General features: G+C 44.0%; 1 protein-coding gene and 1 long non-coding RNA gene across 3 annotated transcripts in view; one reads left to right on the forward strand and one right to left on the reverse strand.

Moving 5' to 3' along the window:
* Nucleotides 1–22,230, reverse strand: part of LOC103348789 (uncharacterized) — a 41,459-nt gene extending 19,229 nt beyond the window's left edge. Inside the window, exons 1-3 of the long non-coding RNA XR_011387215.1 lie at nt 17,532–22,230; nt 16,630–16,717; nt 15,861–15,971 (exon numbers count right to left, since the gene is read on the reverse strand). This is a non-coding gene — a long non-coding RNA (uncharacterized lncRNA). The remainder of the gene's footprint in view (nt 1–15,860; nt 15,972–16,629; nt 16,718–17,531) is intronic.
* Nucleotides 17,357–22,461, forward strand: part of CWC22 (CWC22 spliceosome associated protein homolog) — a 74,642-nt gene continuing 69,537 nt past the window's right edge. The window contains exon 1 of one of the 2 annotated variants that reach the window (XM_051848386.2): nt 17,357–17,618. The gene's annotated coding sequence lies outside the window, so the exon portion shown is untranslated. The remainder of the gene's footprint in view (nt 17,619–22,461) is intronic. The other variant, XM_070070512.1, reaches the window with a different exon arrangement.

Consider the following 22,461-nt stretch of genomic DNA (forward strand, 5'->3'; position numbering starts at 1 on the left):
CTGGGTCTGGGTAAGGCCAAAGCCAGGAGCCTAGAACTCCATGCAGGTCTTCCACGTTAGTGCAGGGGCCCAAGGGCTTGGCTGCTTTCCCAGGTGCTTTAGCAGGGAATTGGATTGGAAGCAGAGCACCGGTGCTCTGAATAGGAATGGCAGCATCACAGTAGGCAGCTTAACCCACCATGCCACAGAAGTTTGGCCCCAGTTTTTTTTAATTACTAAAAAATTTAAAATTAAAGATGTGCTTGCATTGCATCTTTGCTGGTCAAAACCATACATGGTTGGTTAAAGGATCCCCAGCTGTAATTGCCCACGGTCATAGCTTGATCATTAACACATTCTTTATTGAGTTTCCTCCCTTCTCTGTCTCATTTCTCCACTGCCTCATGGCGCTGGGATCACATAAATTATATGTAGTCAGACTTGTCTCATGGTTCTAATTTGGAGGAATCCAAGCTAATACAGCAATGATTACAAAAGATTCCTTCTGAAAGTAAAAACTGAAGTGGAGGAGTGAAAAATGACACTTTTCGGCCGGCACCATGGCTCACTAGGCTAATCCTCTGCCTGCGGTGCCAGCACCCCAGGTTCTAGTCCTGGTTGGGGCACAGGATTCTGTCCCTGTTGTTCCTATTTCAGTCCAGATCTCTACTGTGGCCCGGGAGGGCAGTGGAGGATGGCCCAAGTGCTTGGGGTCCCTGCACCGGCATGGGAGACCAGGAGGAAGTACCTGGCTCCTGGCTTCGGATCAGCGCAGTGCCAGCCGTAGCAGCCATTAGAGGAGTGAACCATCGGAAGGAAGACCTTTCTCTCTGATTCTCTCTCACTGTCTATAACTCTCTCTCTGTCTCTCTCTCTCACTGTATAACTCTGGCAAAAAAAAAAAAAAAAGACACTTTTCTTGCTACTAGGAGAGTAAAGAACCAGTTGGAAACTTCCCCCTGGTGTACAGAATCTATCTGAAACTATGAAATCATCTTTGAATTTAAAATGCAAACTAAATAGGGAAATCCCATGACTCCTTTCAGATTATTTTAATTTTGATTTCTTTTTCACGTAACCTAAGATTGTCTCAAAATCATTTTAAGATAAATACATGAGTGATACATTTCCTCAATTATGAATGTCTATAAGTGACTTTTTAATCATTATTTAATAATACAACTTGAAATGATACAAACTGACATTTTTCTTGGAAAATCTTACAACCCAAATTCACTGTCATTTCATATTTTGTTCTACAAAGAAGAAACAGCTTTGGTATTGTATTTTGTAGGCAAACTGGTTTTTGGATTCTGTATTTATAGAATTTTTCTCTTTTTTATTGTACTACCACAGAAAGATATTTGGTCTTTGTTCCCAGCTGCTGGCACAGAGCTCCTGAAACCCTTGGAATATCTGGGATGACAAGCATCTTCAGAGAGGGAAGAGAGCTGGAGATTTAGTTAATCCCAAATAGTCAGTGACATAATCAATTGTGCCTTTATAATGAAATTTCTAAGAAAATTCCTAAAGGAGATTTGTAGAGCTTCTGGGTCGGTGAAACACGTTGAAGTGCAAGAAGGGTGGTGCGCTCAGAGAAGGTGTGGAAGATCTCCACCCCATCCCCATACCGCTTCCACGTGTTCCAGAGTTGCAGCCTTTGTGATAAACTGGTAATTGTACTGCATTTTCCTGAGTTCTGTTGTCGTGGGCTTACGTATCTTAATTTATATTACGAGTTCTCGCCGCCGCAGAGATAAGAACTCAAAGCCGAGGCGTAAGTAAGGTGCACAATGGGTGCAGGATTTAGTGTAAAGTGAGAGAGTAAACATACATTCATGCCTGAGTGTGGGCAGCCCATGTGAACAGATACTTGCCATGGGTGGGCCAGAGAGTTGACTACAAGGGAGGAACATGGGAGGCTGTCAGAGAAGGACTGACAACAATGGTAGGGAGCCAGAACACCAGAAAAAGGGGGCAGCTACTGCCCCTGAGTCACCGTGAGTTGTCCTTGTAAATGATCAGACCTGGGGAAGCGGGAATGGTCATGGGCTCTGGGAGGAAGTGAATGAGCCAGAACTCAGACCCCTGCATGAGGACTTCTTGATGTTACAGTCACTCTGCCAGCCTGGGTCAGTGACACTGAGGTATAAAGGAAAAGGAAGCTCTCTGATTTAAGCCACTGTATGTTTCAGATCTCTCTGTTACAATGGTTTCACCTATGCCCTACCTAAATGCAAAGAGGGACCATACTATAAAGAAACATGTAAAGATATGCAGAATTAAAATTTGAAATTCATCACTAACTAAAACTCCCTGTCTCTTTCTTATACTTCACACGGTATTTTGTCTCTTTCTTGTGTATCTATTTTTCCTTCTGCTAGAGATTAGCTTTTAATTTTGTTTATGTAACCTGTAAAAGCTGACCATTCCACAATTTCCCAAGTTTCCATGTTCTTCTGTGATCAGCTAGTTTTCTCTCCAGCCCAAACGCAAGATACCAGGAGACAAAGTGTGACTGTTTGTTTCAGTTTGCATCAGGTGTCTACCTCCATCTAAAACTAGGGTGCCAACTGCAGAATCATGCAGTTTAAACACAGTTGTTGGAAAGCATGAAAAACATAGTTATTACAGAAACCAGGTCACTGCAACCTCAATCGCTTCAAAAAGTGTGAAACATGCCTTCCTACATTTTCCCTCTTTGATCATTTGCTTCAAGAGGTATCATACCCAAGTCACAGGCTTTCCTCATCAGTCACTATTACCATGGTGCAGGCATACAAGCACTGAGGTTTGGAAATTGTTGTGATTGTTCCCCTAACAACTTTCAGCTTCTGGCCACATAGCAAGCATCCGCCCTATGTATCTTTACATTATTATATGTTAATGTAGTTTTGAAGTAGACTTTCCAGTTCCTGAGGCCCATTTAAGTTACAATTTCATATAAACAGTAAGTAATGTTTAATATAAGCATATTCTAAATACTGTAAAGGACACAGTTGTTTGAAAATTTTTCATTGCATATCCAAAATTAAAATAAGCGAGTTAATTTCCTATTCTTTTTTTTTTAATATTTATTTATTTGAAAGAGTTACAGAGAGAGGTAGAGACAGAGAGAAAGATCTTCCATTCACTGGTTCACTCCCCAGATGGCCTTAACGGCCGGGGCTGAGCCGATCCAAAGTCAGGAGCCAGGAGCTTCTTCCGGGTCTCCCAGGGGCCCAAGGAGTTGGGCCATCTTCCACTGCTTTCCCAGGTTATAGCAGAGAGCTGAATCGAAAGGGGAGCAGCCAGGATGCCCATATGGGATGCCGGCACCTCAGGCCAGGCCTTTAACCCACTGCACCACAGCGTGGGCCCCATTTCCTATTCTTCTATGTGTTAAATATTGCAACACCAATCAATAGAAGCAGTCCTTTATTCTCAGCTTCAGAATCTATTCCTTACCTTTCTCTTCAGGGATACTGTTCTTGTGTTCTGGGATACCGGGATTTAACAGGCTCAGATGCTCCTCACTCTCAATGAAAGTTATAGAAGAAAGGCTGCCTCTTCCTTATGCACCAAAATAAACTCATTTTTAATTTCATCTTCCTTGAACTGTTTGAAGTACACTCATATATTGTCTCATATACACTTCAGTAAAGTTTTTTAAATACCACAGCTGTGCTTTGGGAAAATAAGGGTTAGGAATCAGACCAATCTTTAGGGCATAACTAAAGTGGGAAGAAAATAGCAACAAGTGTTTATAAAATGGCTGTAGTTGATGAGCAGAAAAGCCTGGAGCAGTATATGTTTGTGGGAAAAAAAAAAAAGTGAGCAGAAACCAGCTCAAAACAATATGCTAATGGAGTGGGTATTGTAAGGCAGAAGGTCCAGAGGTCATTTAGGGCACCTGCATCTCATATGGGAGGGCCTGGTTTGGATCATGACTACTCCGCTTCCAATCTGGCTTCCTGCTAATGCACCTGGGGAGGCAGCAGATGACGGCTCAAGTGCTTCAGTCTCTGCCACCCAGGTGGAAGATTTGGATGGAGTTTCTGGCTCCTGATTTCAGCTTGGCACAGCTCTGGCTGTTGTGGGCATTTGCGGAGTGAACCACAGGATGGAAGATCTATCTATGTCTGTCTGTCTCTCTCTCTTTCTGGCTCTGTAACTCTAGCTTTCAAATTAGTATTGTTTAAAAAATAATGATATGGGGGCCAGTGCTGTGCTATAGTAAGTTAAGCCTCTGCCTGTGGTGCCGGCATCACATATGGGTGCCGGTTTGAGTCCCAGCTGCTCCACTTCTGATCCAGCTTCTTGCTAACTGCCTGTGAAAGCAGAAAAATGGCCCAAGTGCTTGGGCCCCTGCACCTGCATGGGAGACCTGGAAGAAGCTCATGGCTCCTGGTTTCGGACGAGCCCAACTCTGGCTGTTGCCACCATTTAGGGAGTAGACCAGCAGATGGAAGAACTCTCTCTCTCTCTCTCTTTCTCTCTCTCTCTCTGTTTCTCCTTCTCTCTTTCTGTAACTCTGCCTCCTAAATAAATAAATGAAACATGATATTTCATGTTTATTGAGTAATATTTTTGAAATAACATGTTTCAGGGCAGGCACTGTGGCGAAGCGGGTAAAGCTGCTGCCTGTAGTGCCGGCATCCCATATGGATAGCTCTCTGCTATAGCCTGGGATAGCAGTGGAAGATGGCCCCTGCACCAGCATGGGAGACCCGGAAGAAGCTCCTGGCTCCTGGCTTTGGACTGGCACTGCTTCAGCCATTGCAGCCAACTGGGGAGTGAACCATCGGATGGAAGACCCCCCCCCCCATCTTTCTCTGACTCTCCTTCTTCTCTCTGTGTAACTCTGACTTTCAAGTAAATAAATAAATCTTTATATAAAAAAAGAACATGTTCCAAACATTTTTCTATATTATCTCATTTGGTTCTGATAGTAGCCTTACTATTCCTGCTTAATGGGTAGGAAAATTCAGCTACAAAGATGTGAAATGGTTTGATTAATATCACTATGTAAGTGGCAGAGCCAAGTTATAAATTCTGACAGTTGTGTTTCAGGGTCAGGGTCCTTAACCACTGTCACAGCCTATCTCTTGGGACAGGTTTCTGGGACAAGTATGGTAGTCTTCCTTTATCTGCTCTTTCACCTTCTGTCAACCACACCACAAAATTGTGGAGTGGGAAATCCCAGAAATAAACAATTCATACATTTCAAATTGGCTGCCATCTTGAGGACAAGGATAAAATCGAGCACTATTTCCCACCATTGCACCCAGGACATGAACCATCTCTGCCCAGCACATCCATGCCCTGTAGATGACCCTCCTTCTGATCACTTAGCCACTGCTGCAGTGTCAGACTGTCACAGTACCACAATGCTGGGTTTTAATTATAACTTATTTCACTAGATGACAGCCAAGCACAAAAGTTACGAGGCTAGCAATTTGGATATGCCAAAGAAAAGCCATACATTGCTTCCTTTAAGTGACAAGCTGAAAGTTTTTCACAGATATGTATGTGTGGGAACAAACGGTGCATCGGCGGGGGAGGCAGTATCATCTGTGATTTCAGGCACATGGTCTTACCCCTCTTCCTGTTGGGAGGTCTTAGAATGTATTCCCCATGGATACAGGGTGGGGAGTGGCGCTACTGCACCCACTTCATATGAATTTCCAGAAGTCAGTAGGGAAACCTGATTTAAACAAACAAACATATTTCAACCAAGGTCACTCAAATCATGAAAGCTCTCAACTAGTCACAAAACTTGAAAGTTCAGACCAATTTTCTAAACCTCATATTCTTCCTGGTGCCACTCACTCTGACCTGTACTTGGGATAATTCCTACTTGCATATCAAAAACAAAATGAGAAATACACTTTATTTGTTTGTAACCTGAAATTTTCCAATTTTCCATCGATTTTTAGGTCAGCATTTTCCCAGCACAGATTTGATTATATGAGAGAATATTTGCAGTATTTTAATATAATATTGACTAATTTGCTGACTACTGATACATGACTTTAAACATACTACCAAATGATATTAAATTTTAACTCAAACTAAACCTAACCAAGCAGCAAAACCCACATTATTGCTTTTCCAGGGCATTTTTCATTTTGACTTAATCCAAGGATTACTGAACACATGCTGCAGGAGTGAATGAGATTCCAGAGAGCTTCTCTCTGTGAGAGTCTGGCCACTGTCCTTCACAGTACTGCTTATTTTCACCAAGTCGCTTATTCAACAGTTAAAAAACAGAGGCTTTTTAAATGTATTGTTCCTGATTTAGCAGGAGAAAGTTCAGCATTCATTCAACAGCCCCTTCAAGGGACTTCTTCTTTCCCTATGCTTTTCTCCAAGTATTGATCTCCACCCCAAACTTTCTGTTTTCACAAGGGTCTAGACTTTGGGAAGCAAAACCAGGAAGATGGGAGCTGCAGGCCCTCAGCTGATTCTGCCACAGCTTTCTCATGAAAAATGAGCAGAGGAAACCAGTTGCTTGTATGGGGGGAAAAAAGCCATCCCTAGAAGGAAAAAATGGTAAATATTTCAAAACTATTTTGCTCAGTATGTTACCTACAGTATCTTAATTCATCCTTCAACAACTCTAACATTTATTATATTAATGTCATAAATATTATTTTTAGAAGTATTTATTTTTATTTCTATGAAAGAAACAAACACATACACACACACACACACGGAGGGATCTTCCACCCACTGGTTCACTTCCTAAATGCTGAAAACAGCCAGAGCTAGGCCAAGTCAAATCCAGAAACTGGGAACTCAGTTTGGGTTTCCCACATGTGTTGCAGGAAACTAACAGCTTGAGCCACCACCTACTGCTCCCAGGGAGTGTATTAGCAAGAAGCTAGAAACAGAAGTGGAGCTAGGACTCAAACATAGGTACCGTGATAAGGAATGTGAGTGTCCTAAGCAGTGTCTTAATGGCTGTACCAAATGCCCACCTCCCAGTGCTATTTTTTATCCTCCTGGTAGAGTTCAGGCAATAGAAGTCTGGTAGGTTGGGTTACCCAACATCATGAGATGATCCCCCGACAGCCATGCTCTTGACTCATTCCGGTTCTCAGCCTACCACTCTCTCAAGCATTGGCTGACCCTCATGAATGGAACTTGGCAAAAATGATTGGCTGTCGCTTTTAAGATGAGGCTGTGAACTCTTGCATCCTTTCTTGCTTGTTCACTCTAATGGAAGCCAGTTATTTCCATGCTAATGACCAAAAGCTGAGGTCTCTGCTGAACAGCCAAGGGGGACTTGAGGCCTGCCAATGAGCACAAGAGTGAGCTTGGAAGCTGCTTTGTCTCTCTGGTCTGCCAAAACAAAAATACCATCTATTGAGTGGCTTATCAACAACATATATTTATTTCTCACAATCCCAGAGGTTGCTTTGGGGTCTGGGGTGGCCCATTCCTCATAGATGGCGCCTCCTAGCTGTGTCCTCTCTTGGTGCAGGGGCAAACAATCTGCCCCGGGGCCTGTTTCATAAGTGCATTCACTCCATTCTAGAGAGTTCTGCCCTCAAGACCTAATCACCTCCCCAAAGGCTCCACTTTGCGATGCCATCTCTTTGGAGGTTAGGATTTCAACACATGGATTTTGAGGAGACAGAATTCAGACCATAGCAGAAGCAATCATCTTCTAGTAAAGTCTTGAGGTGATCGAATCCTCACATGACACTTCCATTTGTGATCTTGTGAGAGACCAGGGGCTGGAGAGGCCAGCTAAGCTGTACCTGGATTCCTGATGCACAGAAACTGTGGGAAAATAAATGCTGCTTCCGTGTGTTATGTAGCGGTAACTAACGCGGCTGGTAAACGTGACTGGAGTAATATGGCCATGGACATCGTGTTTTAACCACTGTACTCTACTGCTCTCTATGACTCCAGATCAGTTCTCGGAGCTTCTCCCACAGAGGCTAGACGTAGTCTGCTCCCTGCTGCTTCCTGAGAGTCCAGGTAGCCGTCAGCTTCTAGCACACAGCAAACACTATGATAAACTCTATCTTGTGGACTAAAGAAAGATTCCTGCTGTCTTCTTGCTCGCACCACAAATTCATCATTGTGGAATTACACTTCGGAAATAGCAATTCTTAATACCATTCCATTGATTTCCACTTCCTTCTCTTTTTTCACTGCTTTTTTGTATCTGATGATTTTCTCTACCCTTCACTCCATTTTCTTCTTCCTCTCTCCTTTCTTTATCCTGTAAACTGTTTGCTCCTGCCTTTGCTTGCACTCACAGAGGAAGGCACCAGTTACTTGCTGGAAACAGTAACATTTGTCTGAAAGGAACAGCTTTTTGGAAACAGCACCAGAAAGAAAAACACAGGTTGGGGTGAGTTTGGGGAGTGGTGTGAGAGAACTGTTTTCAGTGTTTTTTTTTTTTTTTTCCTCATCCACTTCCTTATATGAAAACATTCCCTGTGGCAGTAAAAAGTTGTTGGCTACACCAATTAAAGTGTTTTTCTAGAAACTGTCAGAAATAGCACCAAGAGTACTTTTAAGTTATTACTTGTAGATTACATAAGCAGTAGAGACTCATTAAAACACTCAATGTATGATTTGAATTGAGTCACACAACAGTGAGTCAAAACAGCTTTTCAATGTCACTACCATGATCATCTAAGATATAGGCACCAGCAAAAAAAAAAAAAATCTTAAAGAAATTGTGGGGAGCAACCCGGACTAGACTAAGTTACTGGAATTAAGACTTATTCTATGCATCTGCTCTCCCACAATATGGCGCTGGGAGAGAAGAAAACAGCTTCTACACAGCTGCCTCCAGTTCAGCCAATAAACTGTAGGACTTGCTCCTGATTGGAGGAGAGCAGCGTACTCGGCGTGTGGGCAGCCGAGTTGGGATTGGCAGAGGAGGACTATAAAGGAGGAGAGAGACGGCATGCACCAGGAACATCTAAGGGGAACATCTAAGGGGAACACCTGTGCAGCCCCTGAGAGAGCCGGCCGGCAGTGTGCCGCTCCCCTGCGGAAGTGGGGAATGTGGCCAGGGGGAACTGCCCTTCCACGGAGGTGGAAGGGACAGTAGCCAACCTGGGAGGAACCAGCAGCAAACCTGGGGAGGGCCGAGCAGACAAAAGAACAGCGCAGGGTCCTGTGTCATTCCTCCACGAAGAGGGGGAGAGACATAATGGTGCCGTGACTCGGATAGGAAACCTAGGACGGATAGGAAACTTAGGAGGGAAGAAACGGGAAGAAGTGGAAAATATCGGAGAGAGACTAGCAAACAGCCTAGGGAAAAGCCGGACGAAAAAGGTGCCGGAAGAAGCTATTGAAAGCCTAGGCATAGACTCGGATACGGACTACGGGGGGAAGCTGGGAGAAATCTCTAAGGTTGAAAGCGAAAGTGAAAGCTAGAACAAACAGACTCGGATGCGGACTGTGGGGAGAGGCCAGGAGAAATGAGGGAGGAGTATTGTTGGAGGAAAGCTTGGGGAAACATACCGGGTAGAGAAAAATGTTAGGGAAATTGAAGCCGCGGGGGGCAGGCCAAGGCGGAGACGAAAGCCACTTTGGGATTCTCAAGTTAGCCCGGGAATAGGGGGCGAAAAGTTAAAACCAGAAGCGGAAACGTAAGCCCGGTTGGGATCCGTCTGATTAGCCTGGGGAGCAAAGGACGGGAAGCCAAATCGTGGGGCGGAGACGTGAGCTGGGTTGAATTCGCCAGGTTAGCCCGAGGAACTTGGATTGAATGCTAGTGGCGGAAACGCAAGCTACGCTGTGTGACTCGCGGAAGCCGCCGCGTGCAGAGAGAGCACGGGGCGTGAATAGATAGGGAACGCGGGGCTGGCGCGAGGCCGTGGTGCGGACGCGAAGGGGCGTGGAGACCGCAGAGTGTGCGCGCGAAGCCGAGCCGTGCAGAGCCGGGAAGCCGCGCAGATGAGAGAGGCGCGGGCTGAAGCGGTTCAGCCGGGAAGCCGCCAAGAAGCAGCCTCGGGGCGGGCGCCGGGAGGCCGCAGGGATAAGAGAAACAGAAGTTTAGAAGTAAAATGAGAGAAATAGGAATGTTGGCAGACAGAAGTAAAATGGGAGAAATAGGAATGCCCGGAGATAGAGAAATAGAGAAATAGAAAGGCCTCCCCACAATACTGCAATGAGAAGGCTTGGATTCGGTCTGCCTGATTAGTGAGGCGATGAGCACCTGCGGGCGGCTAGCAGCTTATGCGCCGCAGGTCACCGAAGACAGGCACGTTATTAACATCAATAGTCTCCCCACAATACTGCAATGAGAAGGCTTGGATTCGGTCTGCCTGATTAGTGAGGCGATGAGCACCTGCGGGCGGCTAGCAGCTTATGCGCCGCAGGTCACCGAAGACAGGCACGTTATCAACACCAATAAGTCACCCCACAACATGGCAATGAGAGAGCTTGGATTCGGTCTGCCTGATTAAGGCGGTAAGCACCAGCAGGCGGCTCGACCAGAGTATGAGCCGCAGGTCACCGAAGACAGGCACCCATCAGCACCTAAAAACCTCCTCACAACATGGCAAAGAGAGGACCCGGATTCGGTTTGCCTGATTGATAGGACTTGTAAGAACCTGTGGCAACTCTAGCAAGTAGAGCAGAGTGTGTGCCGCGGGACACCAAAGACAGGCGCATATCAACGCCAAAAAATAAAAAGAAAGGGGGATCTGTGGGGAGCAACCCGGACTAGACTAAGTTACTGGAATTAAGACTTATTCTATGCATCTGCTCTCCCACAATATGGCGCTGGGAGAGAAGAAAACAGCTTCTACACAGCTGCCTCCAGTTCAGCCAATAAACTGTAGGACTTGCTCCTGATTGGAGGAGAGCAGCGTACTCGGCGTGTGGGCAGCCGAGTTGGGATTGGCAGAGGAGGACTATAAAGGAGGAGAGAGACGGCATGCACCAGGAACATCTAAGGGGAACATCTAAGGGGAACACCTGTGCAGCCCCTGAGAGAGCCGGCCGGCAGTGTGCCGCTCCCCTGCGGAAGTGGGGAATGTGGCCAGGGGGAACTGCCCTTCCACGGAGGTGGAAGGGACAGTAGCCAACCTGGGAGGAACCAGCAGCAAACCCGGGGAGGGCCGAGCAGACAAAAGAACAGCGCAGGGTCCTGTGTCGTTCCTCCACGAAGAGGGGGAGCGACAGAAATGAGTTAAAGAATATCTTTTGTTCCTTCTAGAAATATATACTCCTAACTTTAAAAATGTTGGCTATCATTACTTTGCATTTGGATTCACTGTGATTTTAAGCATAGCTAAAATAGGGCCTGTCACTTTACAAATTGGATATTGGAAACAGGTAATTCTGTATTTACTTTAAACTTATCTTTTCTCCCTCAAGAGCCCATGTACTATGGGCTGTGTGGAGCAGGGAGATCCTAAGCAATTTAGCTAAAGCAAAATGCATGAATTTATGTACCACCTTTCCAAATTTCTCTTGGCAATTCAGAGGGCACACAAGATGGGACAGTTCTTCCTAGAGCTCGGAAGACACTTGCCATCCCCCACCCCTCTAACTTCTTCCTCTGCAAAATGCCAGTAGCAGCCTCCGGGCATTGGAACAGCCTGAGCTACCCTTACACATTTCTTTTTTTTTTTTTTTAACTTTTATTTAATGAATATAAATTTCCTAACTACAGCTTATGGATTACAATGGCTTCCCCCCCATAACGTCCCTCCCACCCGCAACCCTCCCCTTTCCCACTCCCTCTCCCCTTCCATTCACATCAAGATTCATTTTCGATTCTCTTTATATACAGAAGATCAGTTTAGCATACATTACCTTACACATTTCTAAACGCCTTGTGTAGTAGCACTTCCCTCTCCCAAACAAAAATACTTAGTACTGCTCAGGTTTTTTTTTTTTTTTTTTTTTTTTTTTAAAGATTTATTTATTTATTTGAAAGTCAGAGTTAAAGAGAGAGAGAGAGAGTTCTTCCATCCACTGGTTCACTCCCCAAATGGTTGCAACGGACAGAGCTGGGCTTATCTGAAGCCTGGAGCCAGGAGCTTCTTCCAGTTTTCCCACAAAGGTGCAGTGGCCCAAGGACTTGGGCCATCTTCTACTGCTTTCCCAGGCTGTAGTAGAGAGCTGGATCGGAAGTGGAGCAGCCAGGTCTTGAATTGGTGCCCATATGGGATGCAGTGCTTCAGGCTAGGGCGTTAACCTGCTGAGCCACAGCGCCGGCCCCCTGCTCAGGTATTTAGATAAACTTTCTAGCATGTCTGTTCCAGCCATCCCCTCACCTCCTCCCCAATGTACCATCTGTGTTTTTTAGGAAATGGGATTATTGAAGATCTGTAGATCAGTGCAGTGTTCCCAGGTTCTCTGATCTCCAAGGCACTGGTCATTACTCTAAGCTGGTTAGACTTCACAACTAATGTCAGCAGCTAATACCACCCAGGAGCTGACCTCCACACACAAAAGCCTTTGCTGACACATGCTTAAATGAGAATTTTTCTCGAATGTGACACTTCATATATGACCTTACCACACAACTGATTGGATCAATTATATCTGGAAGAAAATATTCTTATTGCTCTTATGCAAAACTTATTGTGCTATAAAAGTAAGGAGACTTGGTAAAAATAGTTGCTTCTCAATTTTTAGCTCTCAGTGAGAATCAGATCCCAAAAGCAGAGTCTACTAAACTGAGGATTTGGAACAGGTGCAGAAAAAAAAAAAAAAAAAGAAAGGGATATCTCATGTATCTGCAAATAATTTTTTAAAAGAACATTAAAATAATATCAAAATATTTAAATAACTGCTTTAAAATTCCCTTATTAGTTTCTTAAAGTCCCTTTTAATTAATTCTTATTCCATTAGACCTAGATCAGGAAGATGGATTTGCCTAACAGAGATCTTAAAAAAGTTTATGGCAAATGAAAAAAATTTATGCATGGATTTCAAAGATTTCTGCACCAAAACTGACTTCTCTTTTAATTCCTTTTTCCAGGAATCTTTCCAAGTTCTCTTGGACGTCTGCTTCTGAGCAGAAAAGAGTTCTGGAAATCCTGGATTGGGCCACTGTTACAGCTTGAAAATCTTCTAAGCAACTTCATCTTGAAAGATGTTCCCAAGAGCCTATTCTTACTTCAGAGTCCTTGGAACAGTTTTCCAGGGGCTATGAGTGTCTTATTTTGGAGACACAAAGATTAATCTGTTGCCTAAACTAGGATTTTCAGATCATCTTAGAGAAAAGCAGAAACCTATTTGAAAAATGAATCTGAGTAGCTGTGATCCATTTACAGAAGTATCAATAACATCAGAACAAAGGAGAGTAAAATTTTTTTTTAGCTATGTCATAAGAGATTGACCAATGCTTCCCATGAAGTAACAATCTATTATTATGGACAATGAAGTTGTGGTAAATCTCTAGCCTCTTTCATTAAGTTCTGTGATCTCTGAAATTAACTTAACCTAAGAAAGGCAGAACATCACTCTGATTCAACAATTCTTCCTATGCAATTCTTACAGTATTGTTGAGCTAATTATGTGGTACATACTGAGTAATACTAATTATTTCTAGCATCTCTCTATTACTGGTACCCATTGTGGTAGACACAGAACTGGACCCTTAAGATATTCGGATATAGGATGCCAGCTTTCTTTCAGGTCAGCCGCAGAGCCCAGGTCCTGCTTTTTTTGAGGTGGCCCCGGCCACAACCAAACAAGACTATGGTTTAACTTTCTTCTAATGCAAGACTCTTCTAGGCCGGTGCCGTGGCTCAGTAGGCTAATCCTCCGCCTGCGGCGCCGGCACTCAGGGTTCTAGTCCCTGTTGGGGTGCTGGTTCTGTCGTGGTTGCTCCTCTTCCAGTCCAGCTCTCTGCTGTGGCCCGGAAAGGCAGTGGAGGATGGCCCAAGTGCTTGGGCCCTGCACCCGCACGGAAGACCAGGAGGAAGCACCTGGCTCCTGGCTTCGGATTGGCGTAGTGCGTGTCGACCATAGCGGCCATTTGGGGGGTGAACCAACGGAAGGAAGACCTTTCTACTCTCTGTCTCTCTCTTTCACTGTCTAACTCTGCCTTGTCAAAAGAAAAAAAAAAAGACTCTTTTAATAGGCGAGCCTTGCTCTGGACCTCTCTGTTGAGTTTTTGGATATTTTGTCAGATTCACCTGGTGGTCAAGGGTTGACTTTCCTACTCAATCATGTTCCCTGCCTTTTGCTTTCATAGGTGTTAATCTCCAGTAAACCACCTATATTCTTCTCTATCTCTGTCTGCTTCTGAAGAGACTCAACCAACATATTGGTAGCAGGAATGATACAGAAAAGCATCAGGTAACGTGAGATTTTGGAGATGGAGCCCTGAAGGGCAAAGATCCCACCTCAGGTGGTATAAGGAGCACAATTATGCCTGGCACAACATAGTTGACTAATTACTAACTATTTTCATAAGTAGAAAATAATTCTAGATGAGGGAGAGTTTAGTGACTTTGAGCAGTCTCTTGGCATATAGCCTTATGCTCTCGGAAAGGATCCAAAGGCACAGTATGTTTGCTCTGAGGGTGACACGACACATCTGGAGAAAGTGATAGCTCATGCTGAGCAAAACTGAAACGCTTAAGTTTTTATAGATGACCACAGTTACAGGGAATAAGCCCAGGAAAGTGGATATGTGGGAATGGGCAGAAGACCAGAAAAGCTACCAGAAAATTATTTTCCAGAGAGATTCCAGAGGACACATCACTTTCCAAGACCATCAGGAAAGTGTTGGTGAGCACAGCACTACCATCACCAACATGTCCAGTCTTGGCTCTTCACAAGTCAGGGCTGACTTTGGGAGAGGCTGTCACAGAACTGAATCCTTAGCAACAATGAGAATGCAGGGGCCCTGCAGCAAGAGAATATGAGGCAACACTTCATCCCCAAAGCTTGGGGTTCACAGTCATCCTAGTGGCTGGACTTCACAGAGCAGCAACCAAGAGGACATATGAAGATGGTGAATAGAATAGGGTGTCTCTTAAGACAGAAATATCTGTGCATCCAATGAAGTGGTTCCTTAATTACACATAATTAGAATGAAGAATGGATGAGGGGCCGGCGCTGTGGCGCAGTGGGTTAACGGTCTGGCCTGAAGCGCCGGCATCCCATATGGGTGCCAGTTCAATACCTGGCTGTTCCACTTCTGATCCAGCTCTCTGCTATGGCCTGGGAAAGCAGTAGAAGATGGTCCGAGTCCTTGGGCCCCTGCACCCACGTGGGAGACCTGGAAGAAGCTCCTGGCTCTTGGCTTTGGATCGACGCAGCTCCAGCCATTGCAGCCAATTGGGGAATGAACCATCAGATGGAAGACCTCTCTCTCGCTCTGTCTCTGCCTCTCCTCTCTCTGTGTAATTCTGATTTTCAAAAAAATAAATAAAAATATTAAAAAAAAGAATGGATGAGCTAAAGGTAGTCAACTCAACAAAAAACTCTGAATCTCTTACCTGTCCAGTTTTCAAGCCATTAATTGGGACTTAATTGGGTTTTGGAAAGAAACATCCTGCAATATCAAGTCAGGTATACACAGTCATGATTCCTCTGATCCTTCCCCAAAGAGAGTCACTTCCAATTATCTGAATTATGGCACACAAGGAAAGGGGAACTGGTAAACGCACAGCAGCAGCGAACAATGACACCTAAAGATAGGAAGCACCATTATGGCTCTCCTGCTGGAAGGAGGTGAATTGTAGTTTTGGAGTCAGGGCCAGCCATCTTTTTCACAATGGCTTCACTGGGCTCACAGGCAAAACTAGTAGCCAGTTACGCAGTCCCAAGTGTAAAATTGGGATTGACATACTTCAAAGGTGGTACATTTCCATATATTTCCTGTGACCTGTAAAGTAAAAGCTACCATAGTGGGTATATTAGTCAGCTTCTTGTTACTACAATTAACATACCTGAGAAGGGCTACTTGGAAGGAAGAAAACTGATTTTGGCTTACAGTGCTGGCAGCTCACAGTCCAAGATCAGGCAGTCCCATTGGTTTATGCATTTGATGAGGCTGGAGGCTGGTGTGGGACACACATATGGTGAAACGGGAAGCAGAGAACAGTTGAGTAGAAGGAGGCTTATATAATCAGCTCTCTCACAAGAACCACCTTCTGATGGCAAGCTCCCAATGATCTAAATACTTCCTAGTGAGCCCACCTTCCAGACACCATAATTGGATTAAGCCTCAACCCTTAATCCTTCAACCATTAACATTGACCTGTTAATGGTTAACATAAGACTTTGAGGATCAAGTCCTCAACCTACAGACCTTTGGGGAACACACAAACTATCATCCAAACTGTAACAGTGGATAAGGCTAAGCAAAAGTCTTTGAACTTTCTCTCTTGGCCAAGAGAGCAATCAAAATCAGTGTCATATGTGAATAGTAGAGTTTAATGATACCCAGAATAGAAAAAAAAATTTTTTAAATGATATCCAGAAAAATGTCAAGGTTTTATGATAATGCCAACATAGCTCCAATTAATTTTGACGGTCTGATCTAAAGAAATCAACTGAATTAGGATAATTATTATAGACTATAGCAACTTCAACCAAGTATTAGCCCAATTGCAGTTGTATATCAAGCATTGCATCATTGATAAAACAGAATATAGGTGGGTACTGCTTTTACTCCTTACAAATCAGGAAATGGACACAGAATGTGAAGTAACTTACTCGAAGTCAATGATTCATGAATAAATCCATCGTTTAAGCATAAGTAGCCCAGCTCCATTTTGTTTTTTAATGCCTTTAATCTCTGCAACTAGGAAAGAGTTAGAAGCACAAATAACCTAAAATTGTAATGAAGTATTTGCAGAAACCAGTCCTGGTTTAAAAAAGCAAGAGAACTCCCCAAACAGTTAACAATTACTTGGACTTCTGGGTTTTGTGATTGCAAAAACGAAAGTTCAAGGAAATTGTTTGATTGAAGCCCTACCTCTGAACTCTGTATAAGACAGTTTCTAACTCAGCTGCGGAATCTCTTTATCTCGACAGTGTCTTGTCACCTGGTATCTTAGCCCAAAGAGAGACATCATCGTCTTCACAGAATTAGCTTCTCTCAGTCTATTAATGGGCTAATATTCTCTTGGAACTTAGTAGGCACTTAATCATTTAGTAACATTTTGCTTAATATGCTCTTGGTCAAACCAAAATGTCTGAGAGGATTTCTGTTTTTTAATATTTTCACGGAAACGTGACCACAGAGGACTACTTTTCTGCCAACCGCAGAGAAACAGTTTTGGATTATAATTAATCTTATCAAACCCTAATTACTCTCAGGTATTCTGTGAGCAGCCTGGAGGCAGTCGCAGATGCTTATATCCAAGAACTACAATTCCCATCGTCCACTGGGGCTTTCTCGCGCTAAAACTACAATTGCGGTTAGTCATTTCCGTCTGACGAGAGGGAGGATGCTGGTCTTTGTAGTTCGGGTCTACTTGCTTTTCGTTGCCGTGTTGGTAAGGAGACAGTATGATTAGATGCACTGCTTTCAATCTGGCGTTGTGATGTGGTGTTTAAGATAACCTAATAGGCAAAGCGCGTCAAACCCAAATGAGCGTCCGGTTTTTACGTACTTCACGCTCCGCCTTCCTCCTCTTGCCGGTGCCCGGGAAGGGGAAGTGACGTGCATCCGGTGTAATGGCGCCGCGGTGGAGCTCTAGGTAATTATCGAACTCGGTCGAGTCGTCCCGGGGAGGCAACTGCAGTGGGGGGTCGCGGGTTGTTGGACCGGGAGGGATAGTGAGGAGGTCTGTGGGCGGGGGGAGTATGCCGCCGGGTCCGGCTGTGGGCGGCCCCGGGAGCGCGTTGCCGTCCTCCCGCCACGCGCGGGCCCGCGAGGTTGGGCTAAGCGAGCGGGTTGGGCCGAGTCGCCCCGTCAGGTGGAGAGTGGGCAGCCGTGAGCTGGCTCTCCGCCTGCGCGGACGGACCTCAGGCTCATGAGGTTCCTGCGCCGTACCTTGGCCGTGTCTCAGTTGCTGGGTGACTGCATCCGAGCTGGTTCTTCCTCCCGCCGTGTGCAGTGTTTTGGGCGCGGGTCACTTCGAACCTCTCGAGTTAGGGGGCTTGCCCAGGCCCCTACCTAGTGCCCGGGTCCCAGGGACTCGGGAATAGGATTAATGAACTATAGTTCATTTAAGAGATAGCTAACTGACTTTAAAGCCTCTCGGCGGAGTACTATCCCTGTGACTCTCTTTGTAAAATTTCACTAGTGGTTTCTTTTTCATGTATTTGCCCTGCCATTTACTGATACTTACAGATGTTTAGTCCTGGGAACCCCTCCTTTTCCATTGTCTTCATCTATCATCTTTCGTCCTGCCGTTAGTTGAACCACTTCCAATAAGATTGACAACTCCTTAACTTGGTCCTCCGGTTCGTCACTCTCTGCTGAGCTCTGGAGTCCTACAATACACTTCAATGTAATGGTGATATGATAGTTAATTTTGCTTGGACTAACTGAAATAGCGTCTTTACCTGTATTTACTTAATCCTCCGTGCTTTGAGGGGAGTGAGAATGAGAAATTTGGGAAAAGGCTATTCTGGGTGTAGGAGTTGGGTGATTTAAATGTGATGAGTTTCCTTTGTGTTATGCGATATCAACAGACTAGAAATAGCAGATAAACGAACAAAGTTGGTCTTAAAAAAGATCAGTTAGCCTCCCTCTTCCCTATCTGCATTTAGATTTATTTAGGAACACAGGAGTTAACATCAGTTATCCTGTGGAAGGGCAGACTTAGGATTAGCGTTAAAAGTGCGGTTTTGGAAGCGTTGCTGCAGGCAGTTGTCTATAGGAGGAGGAAATGACTTGTGTGGGTGCTGGGTGATGGACTGGCAAGCCAGAGATTGCAGTCTTGCTTCAGTGATTATTAGATTTATCACTTGGGGCAAGTGTACTAACATCTTTAGTCTCAGAGTCCTTGTCTAAAGGTAATAATAGTTGTAATAATAACTGCCTGGCTCACTGGTTGAGTCTGAAGGCATTGCATGTCCGGCAGTGTGCTCCCGGGCTGGCCTCCGGTGTTTTAACATTGTTAATATATGATAGAGTTAATGAGTTTTCTCTGTTCCTTAGTGCTTGTTCTTTGCTTCTGAATGTTGCCACTTTTAAGTGCTCGTGTCACTTTTGTGGAATCTTTCCTAACTCATTGGAGTTCTGAGATTCTTTTACTGGTACTTTAGAGGCCAAAAAGCTTTTTCTATTACCCTGGCTTAGTGGTTCCTAAAATGTGGTTTTCCAAGTCGGCAGCACCGGTATCTCCTTGGAACTTGTTAGTCATGTAATAATTGTTGAATCAAAAACTGGGGCATGGGACCCATCTGTATGTTTTTTACCAGACCATAAAAAAGCTAATGCCTTAGAGATATGCTGTGGTTCCCCAAATCAGGTTGCCTGCCCTCTTTGTTCCAAATTATTTGATTCGTGGCCAACCAGTTTCCCATCATTATTATTTCACCACATCCTTCCCTGCTTTGGGTAGTTTGGCTTACTCACTTTTGCAATTCTGATGCTTCCTAGACTACTTAACTACTTTTATAAAACACCTTTCTTTGTTAGTTTTCTCATTTGCTGAATTGTTAGAGATTATCTCATAATTTTGCATTGCCAAATGACCTACAGTGGTTTGTATTTGACATCACTTCAACAAAGGAGACAGTGGCACTTTATGTGTCTGTAGTACCCTTTATGTGCCTATACTATGCCTTAACTTGAACGGTAGTTGCTATTTATTGCCATCTTGTATGTAGACTGAATTTTGCTCTACCTGGTTTATCCCTAACTTAGTCATGACTATCCTAGAGCTATTCTAAGTAAGAAAAAAGGGGCTATTGGTAATATATATATATATGATTCCACCTATGTTTTGGAGGGCTTCCTTGTTGAATTTCCCTTTCTGTTAAAGTCTGACAGTTCTGCCATTGGAGGGTAATGGGACAATAAGGCCTGCTGGTTTCCTACTGCAAGCATTTCTCAAGTGAACATTGAAAAGAGACATTTCGAGGCTTTCAACAAAGTACACTCTCAAAGCATTTTCTTTAAAAAGAGAACTTCAGGAGAAGAAGCAGTACATTAAAGCAGACCTTTGCTACTGTAGCCAGGCTAGCAAGACTTCCCAGTGAGCAGACACCAGAAAGGGACTATGGGCTGCTTAGGCCTGGGGACACATCAAGAGCTCCTGTAATTGAAGAATAGCTGGCTAAAGAGAGAGTGGGACTGTGGGCAGCTCATGTTTAACCTACCTTTGAGCCTAACTCATAAATGGGTCATACTAGACAGCACTTCCACTGAAAACATCTGTGGTCCTTGCCTGAATGAGTCTGTCAGGACAGCTTTATTGCAACCATGGTGACAGGAGTGGCCGTGCTGGAATGGAGTGCAGTTTGTTCGCTACTTGATAAATTTGCTGTAGAGGCCACCACCTCCAAAGATTCTTTACACCAGAATGTGGTTGACTAAATGGCTCTCAGAATGATCAGAAAGGCCCCTCTTGGAGCTGTGCTGTCTGTTAAGAATGTATCCAGCCCATATATTCAGTGACCTGAAAAGGAACAGATTTTGGGGGAGGGGGACAGACAACAGTGGTATGATTGTATGGTGAAGACATATAGCACACTCCATAATTAGGCATGTTTTTATAAATTGAACTGTACCTTTAGGGTCAGTTTTTCTCTTGTAATTTCTGGGAAGGAACTCAATAATAGGGAAGTTTATACAAACTGCTTTCTGGGTTAACATGGAGCAAAAACAAATATGCAAAGGCACGTGACAGTGCTGTCTTGCTGCAGTTGGCAACAAACAGCTTGGTGGTCCCAAAAGAAATAGGAATTATAGGTGGAACAAGGCATTTCTTCATAAGGAAGTTGTCAAGTAGTGCGATGGAGAAGTCTGTGTAGGAAAAGCTAGGGATAATTATCCAGAGTCCACACTCTTCCCCTTTTGATTTTAGAGTTGTGATTTGTTAAGTGGTAATGCTGTCCTAGGTTCTGAATGTAAAGCAGTGACCCAGACCCCTAGGGATCCAATATATTCATGAAAGGTCTTTCATGCTTTAGCTTTATGGGTCTCTCATGTTCCCTTTCATTACTTTTCAGTTTTCCTTGTGCATGCTGTGCACTTCTCATACAAGCTAGAATTCTCTGTTGTCTTGTCTTTGAATATTTACACATGCTGAGCTCATTTCCAAAATGACCTTTTCCACCTTCCCATATGGTAATTTCTACTGGTCCTTTAACACTGAGTTTCAGTACCAACTTCTTTCTGTACATCGCAGATCCACTTAGTTGTACTTCATCTTTTCCTGTAGTACGGTGTTTATGATACAGCATTCAACAGCTTCATGGAAAATGTAATTACAAGATAAATTTAGAGGTGAGCACTTGGCCTGATGGTTAAGACATTGGTTAGGATGCCCAAGTTTCGAATCTGGACTGCCTGGGTTCAGTGCCTGGCTCTGGCTCCTGATTTCAGCTGCTTTCTAATGTGGACACTAGGAGACAACAGTAATGACAGAAGTTAGTTGGGTTCCTTCCATCTATGTAGGAGACCTTGACTGAACTCCTGGCTCCAGCCTCCAAACCATTACAGGCGTTTGGAGATGAACAAATGGATGAGACCAATAATGTTTTGCTGCAAAATATTTTGTGAAATCCATGCATAGTTGTTTTTTTTCCCGTAATATGCTTATTTTCTGTGAACTTTTTGGAAACCTTTCATAGCTACAGCACTTAACACTTTTCTTCCGTACCTGAGAATAGGAACTTTGACCTGCCAGTTCTGTTTACCTTGTGTGCTGTTTAATATATATCATCCTCCTGTACACTGGCCCATCTTTAGTGAAAAGAGCATGGTTGTACTTCTCTTTCTATTAGCATCACTCTTCCTCATTTTTTCTGTAAGTACTTTTCTGAGCCATTTAATGAAAATATGAACTGTGGCCCTAACCGTATCGTTTTTTGGTCTTTTCCTATAACAGACTTTTTCAGTTGTTATAACCTCTGAAAGAGAGACTCTTCTGCACAAATGCAGCTTGAGCAAATGAAGAAGGAAAGTGTTGAGTGGGTGACTGGAAGCCCTAGAGCTATTTCTTTATTTTACTACCAAGCATTTAGTAGAGTGGTGAGGACTTGGGTATAGGTTTGAAATGTGAAGTTTTGTTTCATCTTTGTTATCATGAAAATGTGATACATTTGCTTAAGGAATGAGACGTGGGGGTTGCTGAGGGAAGTTCAGTCCTGTTGCTCTGGAGCTGTTTCTCTCTTGAAAAAAAAAAAAAAAAAAGATAGGTAAAAGACACTTGGCTGCCTTCTAAAATGAAACTAAGGTGGTCTCATTATGGGATCTTCTCTAAATGAAAATTTCCCCTAACCGCCTGTGAGTGTATATAGTGTCAGAGAGATCAGAAGAAAAACAGGTACAGATTTATTTTGTCTGTGAACTGAGGAGGTAGCGTCAGTAGGATTTGGTGACTGAGAGAAGAGAAGGAAATTGCCATCTGGGAAGCTCTAGAG

This window comes from Oryctolagus cuniculus, chromosome 3 (assembly GCF_964237555.1).
Source record: "Oryctolagus cuniculus chromosome 3, mOryCun1.1, whole genome shotgun sequence".
Classification (NCBI taxonomy): domain Eukaryota; kingdom Metazoa; phylum Chordata; class Mammalia; order Lagomorpha; family Leporidae; genus Oryctolagus; species Oryctolagus cuniculus.